The sequence below is a fragment of the Amblyomma maculatum genome, chromosome 10, assembly GCF_055883805.1.
Source record: "Amblyomma maculatum isolate TAMU_Amacu chromosome 10, ASM5588380v1, whole genome shotgun sequence".
In the NCBI taxonomy this organism is placed as follows: Eukaryota; Metazoa; Arthropoda; class Arachnida; order Ixodida; family Ixodidae; genus Amblyomma; species Amblyomma maculatum.
The window spans coordinates 128,518,735-128,535,391 of record NC_139353.1 but is presented as its reverse complement, the minus strand read 5'-3'; positions in this window follow the sequence as shown (position 1 = coordinate 128,535,391).

Genomic DNA, 16,657 nt, shown 5'->3' with positions numbered 1-16,657 from the left:
GGAGAGCTAGGACTGGGATGCCCTGTAACTGGAGTGAGCAACCATGGCTCCAACGGGCAGCCGCTGTCTCCTGCATATTGAAATATGGCATGCAGTTAAATACACCCTTCGCCCACAACGGTCTCGTACCATGCTGCACTATACAACGCAAGATTCACACGAATTACCCCACTGTGAGGAATTGCCAAACATGACATCCATGGATACGCAGACAATGCACGAATGTCATATTTTAAGCAAACACCACATCAAGGCCAACCTTGCAACTTATTTACCCTATGCGGCAGCATATCAAACTGTAAGCAAAACTGCGCGATTCGCTAACCCAGCTTGCCTTTTGGCGGTGTCTGAATTCATAACACAGGTTATTCGGGGAGTTTTAAAAGTAGACGGCCTCCGTAATGACGCACCATAGTTTTATCACACACTTCTTCAAAGCGCTTGTCAACGTTTCCCGCCCGGCCACCACTTCTGATGCTCTGCGCAATCAGAAAAATGCTCCGGTAAGTTGTGTTTACATTTCTGCGGGTCGCCCTCCCAACTCGCACCCGTAACTCGCGGTATTTTAAAAATACTTCGCCTCGGCAATCAGATTTCATATTTTGACGATCTGTTCTAGGATGTTTATAGTTGCTTTGTTCCGAATAACGACATCACAGGTGCCCGGTGAAATGAGAAAACTGCTTAGCAATATTTCGGTTCCATGTATTCACATGGGCGCTAACCCTATTTTTCACCCCCAGTCGGCTGTGACGCCGCGAGCGCCCCCTTTGTTTGTAAACATGGTGTTGGTGTATAGGCAACCTGCAATGAAGTTTGCTGTGTCGATCACCGCGCCGTAACACATATCCTAGTGAGAAGAGCAAATACTTCTGAGGCGGCTTTTTAGGGCTTTTTCACGCCAACTGGTTGAGCTTACAGGGATCATATCGCACGCTCTCTCGAAGCTTTGCGTGGCGCGTGTCAGATAACTGGGCTACACCCAGAGTGCCTGGGCAAGGTCGTTATCTGTCATACCCGTATCTATAATGCTGCTGAACATGCCCAGTCGTTTATCGCGAATCAAGCGGCTAACAGCAGAATTTTTGAGTCACGCTGTGGGACAATTGCAGCGCTATCTATGCACGCAGGTTCCCTATGGAAGGAAGATGCTAAGCAAGGGGTTCTACGTTGTGAACATCACAGTAGTGAGTAGATTTTGGTTTTGACCGCGTGTGTTTGGCTATGAGTTCAGAAGGTCATTGTAAACTTGTATTGTGCTTGTTTTATTACAGATCTGCGACGCGAGCATACGCACTTTTGACCCTCGCTGCCTCGCCGGACCAAGGCCTCCAAACAAAGCTTTCGTCTAGCGGTACTCCTGTGCGCCGAAAAGTGAACGAAGGCCTGCTGAACGACTGCGACTTTTTCTTCGGTAAGCTGTAAACAACCCGCGTCGGTCATCGAACGATCTTGATTATATGCATTAACATGTGCAATCGACCACTTGCTGCAAGTTGGCTTTTCTGCAAGTCTTGTTTTTCAACCAAAAGGACTCGTTCCCACTCTCGCAATGTTAAGAAACGAACAGAGGAAAGTTCTCCTTTGTTTCCAGCTGTTGTCTTCAAGATTACCCAGCAAGACCTGACGAAAGTTTAATAGCTGTATATACCTCTCCTTTATATGTAAAATACAGGACGAATGGACTAGGGATTGCAGGGCCTTGCGCCTGGAGCATGACTGGTTTCGGCCTATTCGTTACTCTCCCTCCCTACGAGACGTTCGCTACTCGAAAGTGTGAGTACGCTGTAAAAAGCGCCTGCTTTTTTCGTTTCAACAAGGACTACAAGAGTGTTGTGTGATAACGAGAAGTTTTGGTTAGAATACGAGCCTTGCAGAGAAGCTGACTTGTATTCCATCGAAGGATCGATTGCCTGAGTCCGCTGAAGCTGCATGCATATAACGGGCTAGTTATGCATATGAATGCATGTTAATGTACAAATTTAGTGTTATGGTTGCATCAACCGTATATTTAATGTTTTAAATCTCTTTACTGCATAAAAAACCGCAGAGCTTGTTATGCAGGTAATCTTAACTCATTTTTTTTATATCACTGTGAAGCTACAAGGCTGTCCTTACAATAATTCTTGCTTGGCCAGCCCTGTGACACGTTGCCAGCATTCCTGTGAATATTTATCACATCACTGTGGCCTAGTTGGTATGGATATTTGATTGTATACTAGAACATGCAAAAGGCGGACTTAAGTGGATGTCATTGTGTGAAGAACATGTGTGTGAGTGGATAAAAGACGAAGAAGGAAAACTACATTTAGAGAAAGAAGAAGAAAAAAACGTGGAGGTTGGCTCGAGGAGCGCGAGGCACGAGCAGGGGAGAACAGGCGAGCAGCGGAGCCGATTGGTTGTGCACGGAGCTCGGAGCGGTGCGTCTTCTCCCAGGCCTGACCCGGGGATCCAAACCTGGGGCCTACCGGCCGCATCCTGTCCTGTTCCTCCTGCTGTCCCATGCGATCGGACCCGGGAGCACCACAGCTTCAGCTCATCGCCGCTGCTTTAAAGGCAGTTCGTCACAGGCACGGGCGTTCGGCGCCGTGTTGGACCCAGGCACGTCGGGGAGAATTGCCTCATCGGCCGTGGAACGGCAACCCGAGGCCTCGTGCCTCCACTGGACCCCGTCCGGTGGCCTAGTCTTTCGCTAAGCCTGCCGAGGCCCTACGTCAGCGACCCTACAACCGGAGCGTCTACACCGACATTCCTGCCCACCCATCGAACTGGTGACTGTAGACAATTTTGTGTTTAGTCTTCGTCCTACTTACTCGTCCTACTCTCGTCCCGTCCATGTGTGTACATAAAATTATTCGTCGTTAAATTGGTCGGTCTGGTCATCTATCTCGGAAAAGCCACAGAACAAGGTGGCCAGAAGATTTAAAGAAAAGAACCTCACAATTTTGGCGTCCACGGCAGGACCAGGCCGGCCGAGCAGCATTTTCCCGCGGCTAGATATTGGAGAAAAATTGGTGCACCAGAGTTGCTCGCGGTAGGGGAACGTATAGGTTTGCAGGGAGTCGAGTTGCGCGAGTGGGATGAGAAAGAATTGCAAAAGGCAAGGGAAGACAAAGCTGCAGAACGCGAAGAGAGAGCTGCAGAACATGAAAGAGCGAAGCAGCGCCTGGAGCAAGAAAACCAGAATTTTCAGCTACGAGTACGACTTGCGGAATTGGGTGAAAACACCGCTAGTTTTGGATGCCAATGTGCCAACTCTTAAAGAAGGCAGTCTAATGAATGGCTTCAACCTATGTGCATCTAGCTGGTTCCCTACCCAGAACCTGTGATGTGCTTTTTAGGTTTCTGTTATGGGCACTTATCCTACGTGCACTGAGAACAAAACAGGGGTAAAGCTTCGCGGTGCCGATTATTGGCTTAAGGGGCCGATAATTCTAGACCCCGGAGGCATGCTGCTATGGATTGGTAAAAGGGGTCTTCATATTTAGTCCGGGTGGTCACCTACAGAAGTAGCTAGATAACGTGTTAGCTTAGTACTGAATGCTAATAAGACAAAAATGTTAGATGCACATTTAATGGATGGGTAATTGAGGGAGTAGGTACTATGTACCAATGCGATGATGTTACATCATTGAAAATGGATACTTTTAGCGCGAAACGTTTACGAAACGTACGAAGACAGAACACAAGACACGAAACAGCGCTACTCTCACCCATTTTATTAGCACAAGAAACAGTTTGTAGATACTGATCCCATGGGCAAAAACCTGCGTACAAGACAAGAAGTCGTACAGGCGTACATGTCAAATAGGCTGTTGATCCCACATCCTCTTCAGATAGTATATCTAAAAGCGTGTACTCGTTAGAGTACAGCCTCACTGAAGGGCTACTCACACCATCAGACCCCTTCTTTCTGATGTGGAACGCCTGAATCAATAGCCGCGATAGCTCATCATTGCCTCTTCCGATAACCCGTGTCTGCTTTAGCAACGACGCGCATGCCTCCGGCTGATCACAATACTTACAATGGACAACCAAACTTGTGCCAGTCCGCTGCTCAAGACATCTTTCATGCTCCCCTAAGCGCTGAATTGAACAACGGCCGTACTGGCCCACATACGCTCTTCCGTAAGAGACAGGTATTTCATAAATTATTCTACCTTGCAACCAGCATATCGGAACTTATGCATAGTTGGGCACCCTCTCTTTTCCTCATCACCATTTACCCTAGGGCATATAGGCTTTTCAGTTTGCAGGGCACTGAAAAAAAACTGACAGGTCACAAATAACATCATGTATTTCCCGAGGAGGAATTACATCTTTTATGGAAGTTGTATGAAGACTGGTAACAGGAACGTCCAGATGTTCAATATGCGTGGCTACTCTGATTGGATACGGTGGTGTTAGACATGGTTTTCTTGAGAAAAGTGCTGTGCTAGTTTTGTCAAGCAGAAGCCGCCGACATGGATGATCCAGTTTGCATAGTACCTTCATAGCTTAAGCTACACAAGTTGATTCTCTTCTTCGTTGCAATGGCCATCGGTTCGCCTTGACATATAGACTAGTAATTGGGCTAGTTCGAAAAGCGTCTGTGGCGAGGCGAAGGCCGAGGTGGTGCACGGGATCGAGCAATTTTAGAGCAGAGGATGATGCGGACCCATAGACCATCGAGCCATAGTCAATGCGTGATATAACTACACTATTCAGAAGGGACAGAAGGCAGTCGCGGTCTGTGCCCCATGAAAGGTGAGAGAGAATTTTTAGCAGATTCATTGGTTTGAGACACTTCAGTCGCAACTGTTTTATGTGGGGAATGAAGGAAAGTTTTTCGTAAACAACTATGCCAAGAAATTTATGTTCCTTTTTAAAGGCAAGGTTCTGACCATTCAGTGTAATGTTGGGGTCAGGCCTGATGCCACGATGCTTAGAGAAAACTACACAAACACTATTTAAATTTAGACCCATTGTCATCAACCCACCTGGAAAATTTGTTAACACCTAGCTGAATCTGTCGATCACAGATAGCCAAGTTGCAGGATTTGAAGCTTGTCTGCATGTCATCAACATGTACACAGCAAGAAATGGTTTTTGGCAGCACGCTTTTTCGAGAGTTCATTTTGACTGTTAAAAGTGTCCAACGAGAAAACCACCTTGAGGGGATTCATTTTCCTGTATGTACTGCTTCCAGTATGCATTGCTAACCCAAACGTTGAAGGCGCGTTCAGACAAGTAACTTCGTTTTGTATTCATGTTTCCTGTGATGCCAAGAGAGAAGAGGTCGCGGATGATATCATAGCGCAAAGTGGTATCATATGCTGGTATCATATACCTTGCACATTTTGAGCTTCATGTGCGCACACAAATAATCAATGATAACATTGCCTTAGACGCGAGGATATGTTAGAATGTCATGTAAACCTAGTAAGACTGAGGGTCCTTGGGATGAAAGCATTTAGAGCTGCACATTTCTTGAATGAAATTACAAAGCAACACATCGACTACGATATACTCCTCAAGATAGATAGATGGATTTATTGAAAGGAAAAGGCAGAGAGGTTGGCCCGAATAATTCAAATCTGGCCTGCTACTCTGCACTGGGGAAGGGGAAGGAGAGAAGAAAGAAGGTCATGATGGGTGACGATGTGGGAGAAGGCATATGAAATATATATACAGACACAGCAGCTTGCTTTACAAACGTGAATCAAGTCCGCTGGCGCTCAAATAACGGCAAAGAGCGCGCACTGCCTGGACGCCCTTCCCCTTGTCCTGCCAAGCGCCCAGCAGCAGTTCCTCCGACAGAGGCCTCTTGTCTAAACGCTTCAAGGAAGCAGCTAGCACATTTCTTTCGTTCGCATACTCTGGGCACACCAATAATACATGGTCCACAGTCTCTGGGATGCCACAAGTTAAACATTCCGGTGAGTCCAGCTGTCCAATTAAATGTAAGTATTTGCGCGTGAAAGCCACGTTTAAACGAAGTCGATGTATCAAGCATGTCTGATGACGCGGAATATCACGCGGAACATAAAATTTAAATGTTCGATCAAGCCTTCTTAGACGGATGTGTCGGGCGTCTGGTTGAGCCCAGTAAGCTGCTGTAGCAATATTCATATAACTCTTTAGAAGACACGTCGTATCCGCTCTTGAAAAAGGCACAGCTGTTTGGAAGCCATTGATGAGTGCGCTTTTCGCTTCAACATCGGCCTGCTCATTCCCATGGAGGCCGCAGTGGGCAGGAATCCATTGAAACATTATCGTGTGGCCTTACAGCTTGGCAGATGTGATGAGATCCATAATGTTTAGTGCCAGGGACTGATAGGCAGTGTGGCGTAAGAAGTTTTCCAAAATTTGTAATGCAGTCTTCGAGTCCGTGAATATACACCATTTTTGAGGTGGTTCCCCACATATATAGCGAATAGATTCTCGAATGGCTACAAGTTCGGCAGCGGTTGATGTAGAGGTATGTCCCAAAAGGAAATGCAGAGTCGTTTTCCGAGCTGGCATGACCACAGCTGCAGCGGATGCCTGTGCTGACACAGATCCATCAGTGTATATGTGAATATAACTGGGATATTCTGACCAGATGTGTGCCAGAGTAAGTTGTTTGAGTCCACTAATTGGTACCATTGATTTCTTTAGTATTCCGGGAACACGAAGGTGCACAAAAGGTTTATCCATCGTCCATGGTGGTTGGGTGGGATGATATGGGAGGGCATATCCTTTCGGTACTTGCGACTGATGGCAGCGGAGTGCAGTTGTAAAACTGCAGTCCGGCCTCTCATCCAGAATCTTGCTGAGTGGGTGAAAACGGTGTCTTGTAAGTGCTCGTAAATATACACGAAGTGGTTCGTGTGACAAGTATATGGACATTGGGCGAGCGTGTGACTCTTCAATTGTGCCTTTGTTAGAGGTGCATCTGGGCAGTCCAAGGCATATTTTCAGTGCCTGCGCTTGCACGCTCTCTAAAGTCCGCAAGCAGGAAATGCTCATACTAGAGAGTACTGGGAGACTGTACCGGATGTAGCCAACAAACAGAGCCTCGTAAAGGCGTATTAAGGAGCGCTCAGTTTGACCCCATTTGATGCCAGCTATGTAACGAAGTACATGGCAAAAATTAATTAGCCTCTTCTTCACCATAGCAATATGTTTCGACCAGGATAGTCGGTGGACAATAATTACTCCCAAGAATCTGTGCCTGGAGACGTATGGTATTACGACTCCATGAAGGGTAATCGGGTAGCGGCTGACACATTTTCCCGTAAACGCGATCAGTGCACACTTTTCTGCCGCTAAAAATAAACCTTGACGCCGTAAGTACATCGATGTTAATGACACAGCTCGTTGCAGTCTCGCACGTAGTTGTGGGCGCGTCGAACCAGAGGCCCAGATGCAGATGTCGTCAGCATATGCACTTATGTGGATGTTAGTCCCTACACGCTGCAGCTGAAATGTGATACAAGGGAACGGAGCATTTAAAGCCGGGAACGGAGGAGCTCGAAGTGCGCAGAAGCGTTTCAGGCTGCCGCCTCATCAAGTGCCGAGCCGGGGACCACCGATTGCTCGGTTGGTGCCCTGGTGAGGGGCCAGCCGGGCTCGGCACGTCCTCGGCCAGCTGGGGTCGTGGACTCGGCGATATGTGGCCAGCCACCAGCTTTGTCCGGCTGCGTATGGGTATGCTGGCTCGAAGAATACAAGGTGTCCCAGATTGCCCGCGCGAAGGTGGAGAATTTCGTGCTGGCCTTCCAACAAAGCCTGTCGCGGGTGGGTGGCACGCGCTACCTGGCGGCAGTGCATGAAGGTGTTGAGCAGTAGCCCAAAGATCGCGCACATCTCCAGTTGGGGACTTGCTTGACTGGGCCAAACAGCATTTTTGCCGGAGACCACTACCATGGCAGCACATACTTCAGGACCAGTGCCCATGGCCGTGCTTATCGCTCTTGGGAAGCTCAAGAAGGTACCACTAATGCGATAAAGTAAACCGGATACTGCACCCGTACAAGCTCCAGTAAACAAGACAGGGAGCTATGAAGCCTTAAGAAAACGCCAGCATCATGAAGAAATATGCATCTCCTGTAGCAAGCAGCTGCTGTGGAGGGGGGGGGGCATGAGGAGCACCAGGTGTGTGCTAAAGGTGCAAGGAGACTTCTGGACACCTTGTGTGTGAGACTGCTAGATGGATAAAGTGCATACTGTGCAATTTGTGGAGGTGGCAAGGAACTCTTCATCTGTGATAACTTCGCTTGCCTAAGATTCCTGTGCACACTTCGACACTGTGCACACTGGCGACAGAGCGCCGGTGCTATCTATATTCGACAACGTTTCTACAGCCAAATTTGTGCTTGACAAGCTGGGAATTTCTGTGGAGGCTTACTTCGCGTGCAGCATGTCAATGGATGGCAAGAACCGCCCCACGTACAGCACTGACATCATCTACCTGGGTTATGTACAGGAACTGGATACCTTTCGGCTGGAGAAGCTGCTGCCGATAGACCTGCTGATCGGTGGATCTCCATACAATGACGTTTCTGGTTTCAGTCCACACTGGAAGGCTCTCTATGATCGAACGGGCTTTAAAGATGCTCTTCGAATTCCATCGTGTGCTGTCTATGCAGCAACTCGCAAAAAGTGACCAACACCTCTTTTGAGTCTCTGAGACTATTGCTGCCATGCCACGAGACTATCGGCCCAACATGTCACGCTTTCTCGAGTGTGAGCCAACACTGCTGGATGGCCGCTTCTTCTTGCCCCAAGCCAAGGCTTGGTTCCACTGGGGAAACATTCCTGACATGCATCTATCCTCTTCTTCAATACCTTCACTACCAGGCATCCAGACACCACCCATGGCCAAAGCACACAGACTGTCTGTTACACCGCCACCCACCGAGGAACATGTGTATACCATGTCGAAACGCAAGGTCTGTCACAAATGCAAGCATTGTCACATATAACACTATTGGTAGTTTTCTATGCAACACAATGCCGGTACTTGAGAGCAAAGTCTTAACACATCACAATAAAGCCGTGTATTAAATCAAACCAAATAATCATGACTCTACCGGTTCGTATTTCTAGCGTCAAATTTATTCAGAAGAAACGTTACTTCCCCAATAAGACAAGACTGCTATAACCACCAAACCATCATTATTTTTTGTGAGCAAAGCATAATGTATACTTGGTGAGCACACCTTTGAAAATGGTCCCAACAGCCATCACTCCCGACTGGATCTGCAAGCGAACAAAATGCCCCCAAGATTCAAAGGCGGAAAAATCTACAATGCTGCAACTCTACAGCATAAGAAATGACCGAATTCTTTGAAAAACACATTCAGTCTAAACGGTCATAGCCTTGCTCTAACATAACATTGCTGTGTGCTGGCCATCCGGCTAAGTCATGTTGCACGACTGCCCCAACCAGAGAGTGATCTTGGATTAGGTGACACAACCAGAACCGTTACTTCTGCAACTTTTAAGGTTGTGTGAAAGTTAGTTTTCTTTGTAGGCACATGTATACTTTTATGAACGGCAATGAGTAGTTAATGCCTGATTTTAAAACGGTGCTCCCGTTTCACTGCAATGACAGACACTGATGAATAGCCCAGCACCTCCACAGCATTGCCTCCAGCAAGCACGTCTCCAGCCCAGCCGTCTGGACACCCGCCAGATGCTCCACACAGACGACCACATCGGCGCCCATATGCGCAAAGGAACAAGTGGAGGAAATGGATGTTGTCCAGGCAAATGTCACAGCAAATTTGGCAGGCAGTAATCATCAAAAATGTTATTCACAGACATAGAAATGGACGAAGGCAACTTGTGGAAGTGAGTGTTTCCATCGCCGCTTACTATTGAAACAAAAAACTCACATTAGAGCGTGACTCTGGTTTTGCTAGTTTACCTTAAAGAAATAAAAGACGACCGTAAAGCATGTAGCGTGTGTAAGAAGTGTGACCGCGTACTCCCTTGTTTGTATGCACGAGTTCCTATGCAGCTGGGTAGTTAGGAACGAACACGACCGCGTAAAGAAACTAGGACGAGCAGAAAAGGAATACACATTGGCAACAGTCTTTATCGTTCTTATTCGGTCCTAACTGTAATCTCGTTCAGTGCAAAGAATGCCTATGCACCTCTTTATGGTGTACCAACCAGCCGGAACCCAACCTAATGAAATCAGCCCCTATAAATCACCGTTATTAGACCTAATTCCCTGTAGTTCCCTGATGGAGTTTCAAATCTGCTATAAATGTGAGGAAAATAACGGACAGATCAGTTATTCGGTTTTCAAAATGTCTGGCAAGGCACCCCGCATGTCCCGACCCCAAGAGGAGATGCTGGTCCAGTTCATGGTAGCGCATCCCATCTTGGCGCGGGCCTCTTCGGAGCTCACGCCGCAGCAGACAGCGGCCAAGAAGCGAGAGCTGTGGCAGCAGCTTGCCGCAGCTCTCAACAGAGAGGGCACAGCTGTTAAAACAGAGGCAAAGTGGCGTCATACTTGGCACATGATGTGCAGCAGAAAAACAGCTGAGGCGGCGTACCTAAGAGCCTAGGCGAGGTGAGTCTTTCAATATGTGACCGTATAGTGCAAACTATTCGTGCTACTTATATTCTGTCGCAGGGGAAGCGGCGGTGGCGAGCTGTCCGGGAAGTCTGGCCGGGTCGTCGCTCTGCTTGGGGCAGCCAGCGCGACTGGCGTGGGCCCCATAGAATTTTTCCCGAGGACCCGCCAGGAGCTGGGTACAAATTGCCTTTTATACACTGTGGTCACGTTGTAGGCAGTTCAAAATATTCCTTCATGCAAATAATGAACAGATCTATAATGAGCGCCCTGCACTGTGTCATTGTGTCCCAGCCTGGCCCGCTAGAACAAGCTGGCCCGTCAGAGCAGCGCGGACTAGCAGGAGCAGCATTTCCTGGGCCAAGCCACATTCAAACGGAGGTGAGCTCGGCAGCGGGTAGGTAGACCATTTAACCAGGCGATTTGTGTGTGTTAAAACTTGTACACTTTGTTATGTTCGTTTATGGCTTTATCTGGAAGGTAAAGGAATGCTCATTGACAATGCAGCCTGTACTTGTGTACGACCCCTTTTCTTGCCAAGTAATAGCCGTGATGGTTCTGTTTCATTGTCTGTCACGTATAATCCTGCTTTATTGCATACCTATTGCAGTTGTTAACTAAGAAGTCATGTCCTATGCAATGATTTCACCCAGAGGACACCATGACGAGCCCCTCCGTAGGAAAACCCCTTTGTTGAGGAGCTGGAGGAGCAGAAGGAGCTGCAGGCGAGTGCCAGCGGCGCGACCCACGAGTGTGCATTCGATTACCAATGCTCCGCTTCACCCTTTTTGCAAGGTGCAAAAAGAATAGAATAACATTTCAAAGAGGGACAGCATAGTAACAAGCAATTTACATTGGCCATGAAACTACTCATCCCTTGCATATGCACCGTTTTGTCTCTTGAGGTAGGGTTAGTGTTGTGTTCAAATGGTTCAATAAATTGCCACAATGAACGTTCTAGAAGAATTTTACTATTGTTTCGCAACTAATAGTGTCTGTGTGTTGCTACTGTCCCTACGCACATCACTAATTATCCAAGATATTGCAACAAATAGTTTGCTGATTGCATTGTGTGATAAGTGCACTTTCCTCTATGCTAGCTGAGGAGCAGCCTACCGTTGCGGCCCCTCCGCATCCGAGCCCTGCTGATGCTGAAATACTTGACCACCTGCTGAGGGAAGCCGAGCGATGAGCTTCCCTCACCGAGGCCAAGACCCAGCAGGAGACAAACTTTCAGCGCAGGTGCTGGCCGCACTTCAGACGGTCATCACTGAGAACAGGCAGGCACGTACAGAGAGTGCACACCAATAATTCATATAGTAGGGCATTACATATAAAATGTGCAAGGGCTTCTATTGGTTGTCTTGCATACTACACCTCTGTATAACAGTCTCTTGTGAGAAGTGATCCCTGTACACCTCAGTGTCCCAATGCGAGCATTTTCCTCCATAAAGGCAGTTGTAAACATCCGCGTAAGAAAGTATGTTTGCAAGCAGGCATGACTTGTGAAGTACCATTTACTGCTTGTCCTATTCTGAGGCTCTGAAATGTTAGGATTATGAGTAAATAGAGAAGAGCTCTGTAATCTGTTACTCTGAGATGACAATGCCTTGCTAAGCATATCGGGGCATTCATTGTAATGGGTGAATATTGACCTAGGCAGGGAAAGCAAAATACTCGTAATTTGTATTACGCAGTAGACTGAGAAATGGCTAATAGCATCAATAAGGAACTGAAATTAACGATGAGTTTCTAGGTTGTGGAAATGATAAACAAAAACAAATACTTTTGAAACAGGTAGTGACCACAAATCTGTATCACGGAACGGAATTGCATACAATTGTATATTGCACCGAACCGCATTTGGCTTGCACTATGCTGTCAAGAATGGTTGGTTGCTACTATATCTCAAGGATGACATCGGCGTAAACCTAAGGGAGAGAAGCACTTAAATTAAGGACAGCATGGCAAGCAATGAAAAAGGACAACATAGCAAAAAAGTTACGAGATCCTAGCCAGGGTCAGCGTTATTTGGAGGGACATGTAAGGAGCCTTTGTGATGGGTACATTCAGGCTAATGATGATGGCACAGCACCTGTCCTTAAGAATAAACGCAAAGAAATTCTTGTGCGAGACTTGGCAGGTCTGGTTTTCCCCTCAGCATCCTTTTCTATGCAGGACCATCAAGCTGAGGCTGAACCTAGGACCGAAACGTGCGAAGCCCTGCGCGGAATCGGGGCTGCCATGCGGGAGGTAGCAGCAGCTATTCGCGACGCCAGGGCCGACTCTTCCCGCTTCCATGAACTGCTTGTGCAGCTCTTGGGGGCTGTCACCCTGCTTCTTCGCAATCAGCTGCAGCCGCCTTCCACATCTCCGTATTTTTTTTCATGTAATTTTTTTAAGCATTTTGAATTTACTTTTTTATGTACGTTACCTGCCAGTCGCAGAATTTTTGTTCAGTATCTTTTACGTTTGTTACCCTCTGCCAGGTGCAGAAACATTTATATCAACTTTTTTGTATGTTTCCATCTTTTTGCCAGTTGCTCAAACTTTTAACTACACTTTTTTTATTTGGTTCGCGCTGTTTAACTTCTCAAAGCAACTCAGACTGTGTAGGTCACTGTAGTGTAGGGCTCTGTAAATTCGCACCGGCTGGATTCTTGATGTGTGCACTGACATTGCACACTGAATGAGCGTCTTGCTTTCACCTACATCGAAAAGCAGCCACCAACCACAGCCTGGAATTGTTCGTCTTTGGGTTTCGTAGTCAAGCGCTAACTATTTCTGAATCATTGCGGCGGGGCTTATGTGCAATGCTTTATGTACACTGCTATGCGCGTTTTATGTTTGCAACTTATCTTCTTGGGTGTTTTCTTTTCTTTTGATTGACAAAGCCTATGCAGAGGTAACCTCGCTGCGTCGGTGATATTTACGACGATTTGTACAACGGTGACAATTTTCAAATCATGTTAGTCGCTGTGAGTTGTAAACCTCATTCAGTTCAGTTCAGTCGTTCAGTCGTGTCCGACTCTTCGTGACCCTATTGACCATGTCACGCCACGCTTTCCGGTCTCTCACTATCTTCCTAACATCACATAACTTCATCTGCAGTGCCTCGAGGATGCCATCTAACCATCGCGTTCGCTGCCTACCCCTTCTCCGGCAACCCTCAACCTTTCCCAACATCAAATCTTTCTCCAGCGACTCCTCTCTTCTCATCAGATGACCAAAGTAGCTGAGCTTTAACTTTAGAATTTGACCCTCCAATGAGCAGTCAGGGTTTATGGTCGACAATATTGACTGATTTGATCTTCTGGCAGTCCAAGGAACTCTCAAGAGTCTTCGCCAGCACCACAATTCAAACGCGTCAATTCTTCGGCGGTCAGCCTTTTTCACAGTCCAACTCTCGCATCCATACATCACAACTGGAAAGACCATAGCACGAGTTATACGGATCTTGGTTGGCAGACTAATGTCTCTGCTCTTTACTAGGCGGTCAAGGCTAACCATTGCTCTCTTTCCCAGAAGCAGGCGTCTCCTAATTTCATGGCTGCAGTCTCCTTCCGAGGTAATCTTGGAGCCCAAGAAGAGAAAATCTGTCACTGCTTCCACTTCTTGTCCCTTGATGCTCCAGGACTTGATAGGGCAAGACGCCATGATCTTTGTCTTTTTAATGTTTAGTTTAAGCCCAAACTTCTCACTCTCTTCTTGTACGCGCATCAGAAGTCTCTTGAGTTCCGCTTCACTTTCTGCAATTAAAGTGGTATCATCCGCATATCTAAGGTTGTTGATACGTTTTCCAGCAATCTTCACTCCAGCTGAAGACTCGTCCAGACCGGCCTTCCTCATGATGCACTCTGCATATAGGTTAAATAGACAGGGCGACAGTATGCAGCCTTGCCTCACTCCTTTCTCAATCGGAAACCAATCAGTAAGACCATGCCCAGTTCTGACTGTGGCCTCTTGCCCTTCATACAGGTTCCTGAGGAGACAGATGAGGTGAATTGGAACTCCCATCTCTTGGAGAGCTTGCCACAATCTGCTGTGATCTACGCAGTCAAACGCTTTCGCATAATCAATAAAGCAGAAGTAGATGGGTTTCTGGAACTCTCTTGCTTTTTCCATGATCCAGCGAAGGTTGGCAACTTGGTCTCTAGTTCCTCTGCCCTTGCGAAACCCAGCTTGCACGTCCGGAAGCTCCCGATCCACATACTGCTGCAGCCTACCTTGGAGGATTTTCAACATCACCTTGCTAGCATGCGAAATAAGCGCGATCGTGCGGTAGTTGGAACAATCCTTGGCACTGCCTTTCTTTGGAATGGGGATGTAAACTGACCTCCTCCAATCCTGTGGCCACTGCAGGGTTGTCCAAATCTTCTGACATAATGTATGCAGAATGTTAACAGCGTCATGGTTGAGGTTTTGAAGCAACTCAGCTGGAATGCTATCAATTCCGCTAGCTTTGTTCTTAGCAAGGCTGGCTAAGGCCCATTCAACTTCACTCTTCAGGATGCCCGGCTCAAGATCAGTTATCACAACCGTCTTATGTTGGGTTTGCACATTCGAGTCCTTCTTGTACAGTTCTTCTGTGTATTCCTGCCACCTCTTCTTTATCTCTGCGGCTTCAGTGAGGTCCTTGCCTCGTTTGTCCTTTATCACGCCCATCTTAGCACAGAAGTTTCCTTTGATATCTTTGATTGTCTTATACAGAGCTCTTGTGTTCCTTAATTGGCTGTTGTCCTCAACTGCTTGGCACTGTATGTTCAAGAAGGCATTCTTATCTCTCCTTGCTATTTTCTGAAAATCCGCATTGAGAACCTTGTATCTTTCTTTTTCCCCCATAACTTTTGCCATCCTCCTTTCCTCAGCTATTTGCAAAGCCTCTTCAGATAACCATTTTGCTTTCTTGCATTTCTTTTGCTTTGGAACTACCTTAGTAGCAACTTCTTGTATTATATCACGAACATCAGACCACATCTCTTCGGGATCTCTGTCTTCTAGATCTAATTCTTGAAATCGATTCCTCACTTCCACAGCATATTCTAATGGAACTTGATCCAGATTATACCTGAAAGGCCTTCTAGTTTCCTGCGTTTTCCTCAATCGAAGCTTAATCTTGGCAACAAGAAGCTGATGATCGGTGCCACAATCGGCCCCAGGCCTTGTTTTTACTGCTTGTATAGCGCTTCTCCATCTCTGCCGGCAAATAATATAATCGATCTGATTCCTGTACAGACCGTCCGGTGAAGTCCATGTGTACAGGCGCCTCTTGTGCTGTTGAAAATGAGTATTCGCTATGGTCAGGTTGTTTTCTTGACAAAACTCTACTAGCCTCTGCCCAGCTTCATTTGGCTCACCAAGACCGAACTTGCCTGTAATTCCGGATATTTCTTCACTCCCTACCTTGGCATTCCAATCTCCTATGAGAAAAACGACGTCTGATGATGGGGTGCGGTCTAAAAGGCATTGTAGGTCCGCATAAAATCTCTCAACGTCAGCTTCTTCAGCAGTAGTGGTCGGTGCATAGACTTGGATAACTGTTATGTTGAAAGGGTGACCTTGGATCCGAAGTGAAATCATTCGGTCGTTTTTGGGGTTGTACCCTAGCACTGCTTTGCCCATTCTTCTGTTTACTATGAGAGCGACCCCATTCCTTCTCTTGGATTCGTGCCCACAATAAAAGACATAATGGTCGCCGGAGTTAAATTCTCCCATTCCGGTCCACTTGAGCTCGCTGATACCCAAGATATCAATGTTCAATCTGTCCATTTCTCGCTTGACGATATCCAGTTTACCTTGCGTCATAGATCTTACATTCCATGTTGCTATGTGATACATCTCCTTGCAACATCGGACTTTCCGGTCGCTTCCCGACACATCCACAACTGAGCGTCCTTTTGGCTTTAGCCCAGCCGCTTCATTCGTCCTGGAGCTACTAGGAATCGCCCTTTGTTCATCCCCAGTAACATGTGGGACGCCTTCCAACCTGGGGGGCTCATCTTCCGGCGCCATATCATTAATGGTATTGTGACTGGCCATAGGGTTTTCTTGGCAGGAAATACTGGAGTGGGTTGCCATTACCTTCTCCAGTGAATCACATTTTGT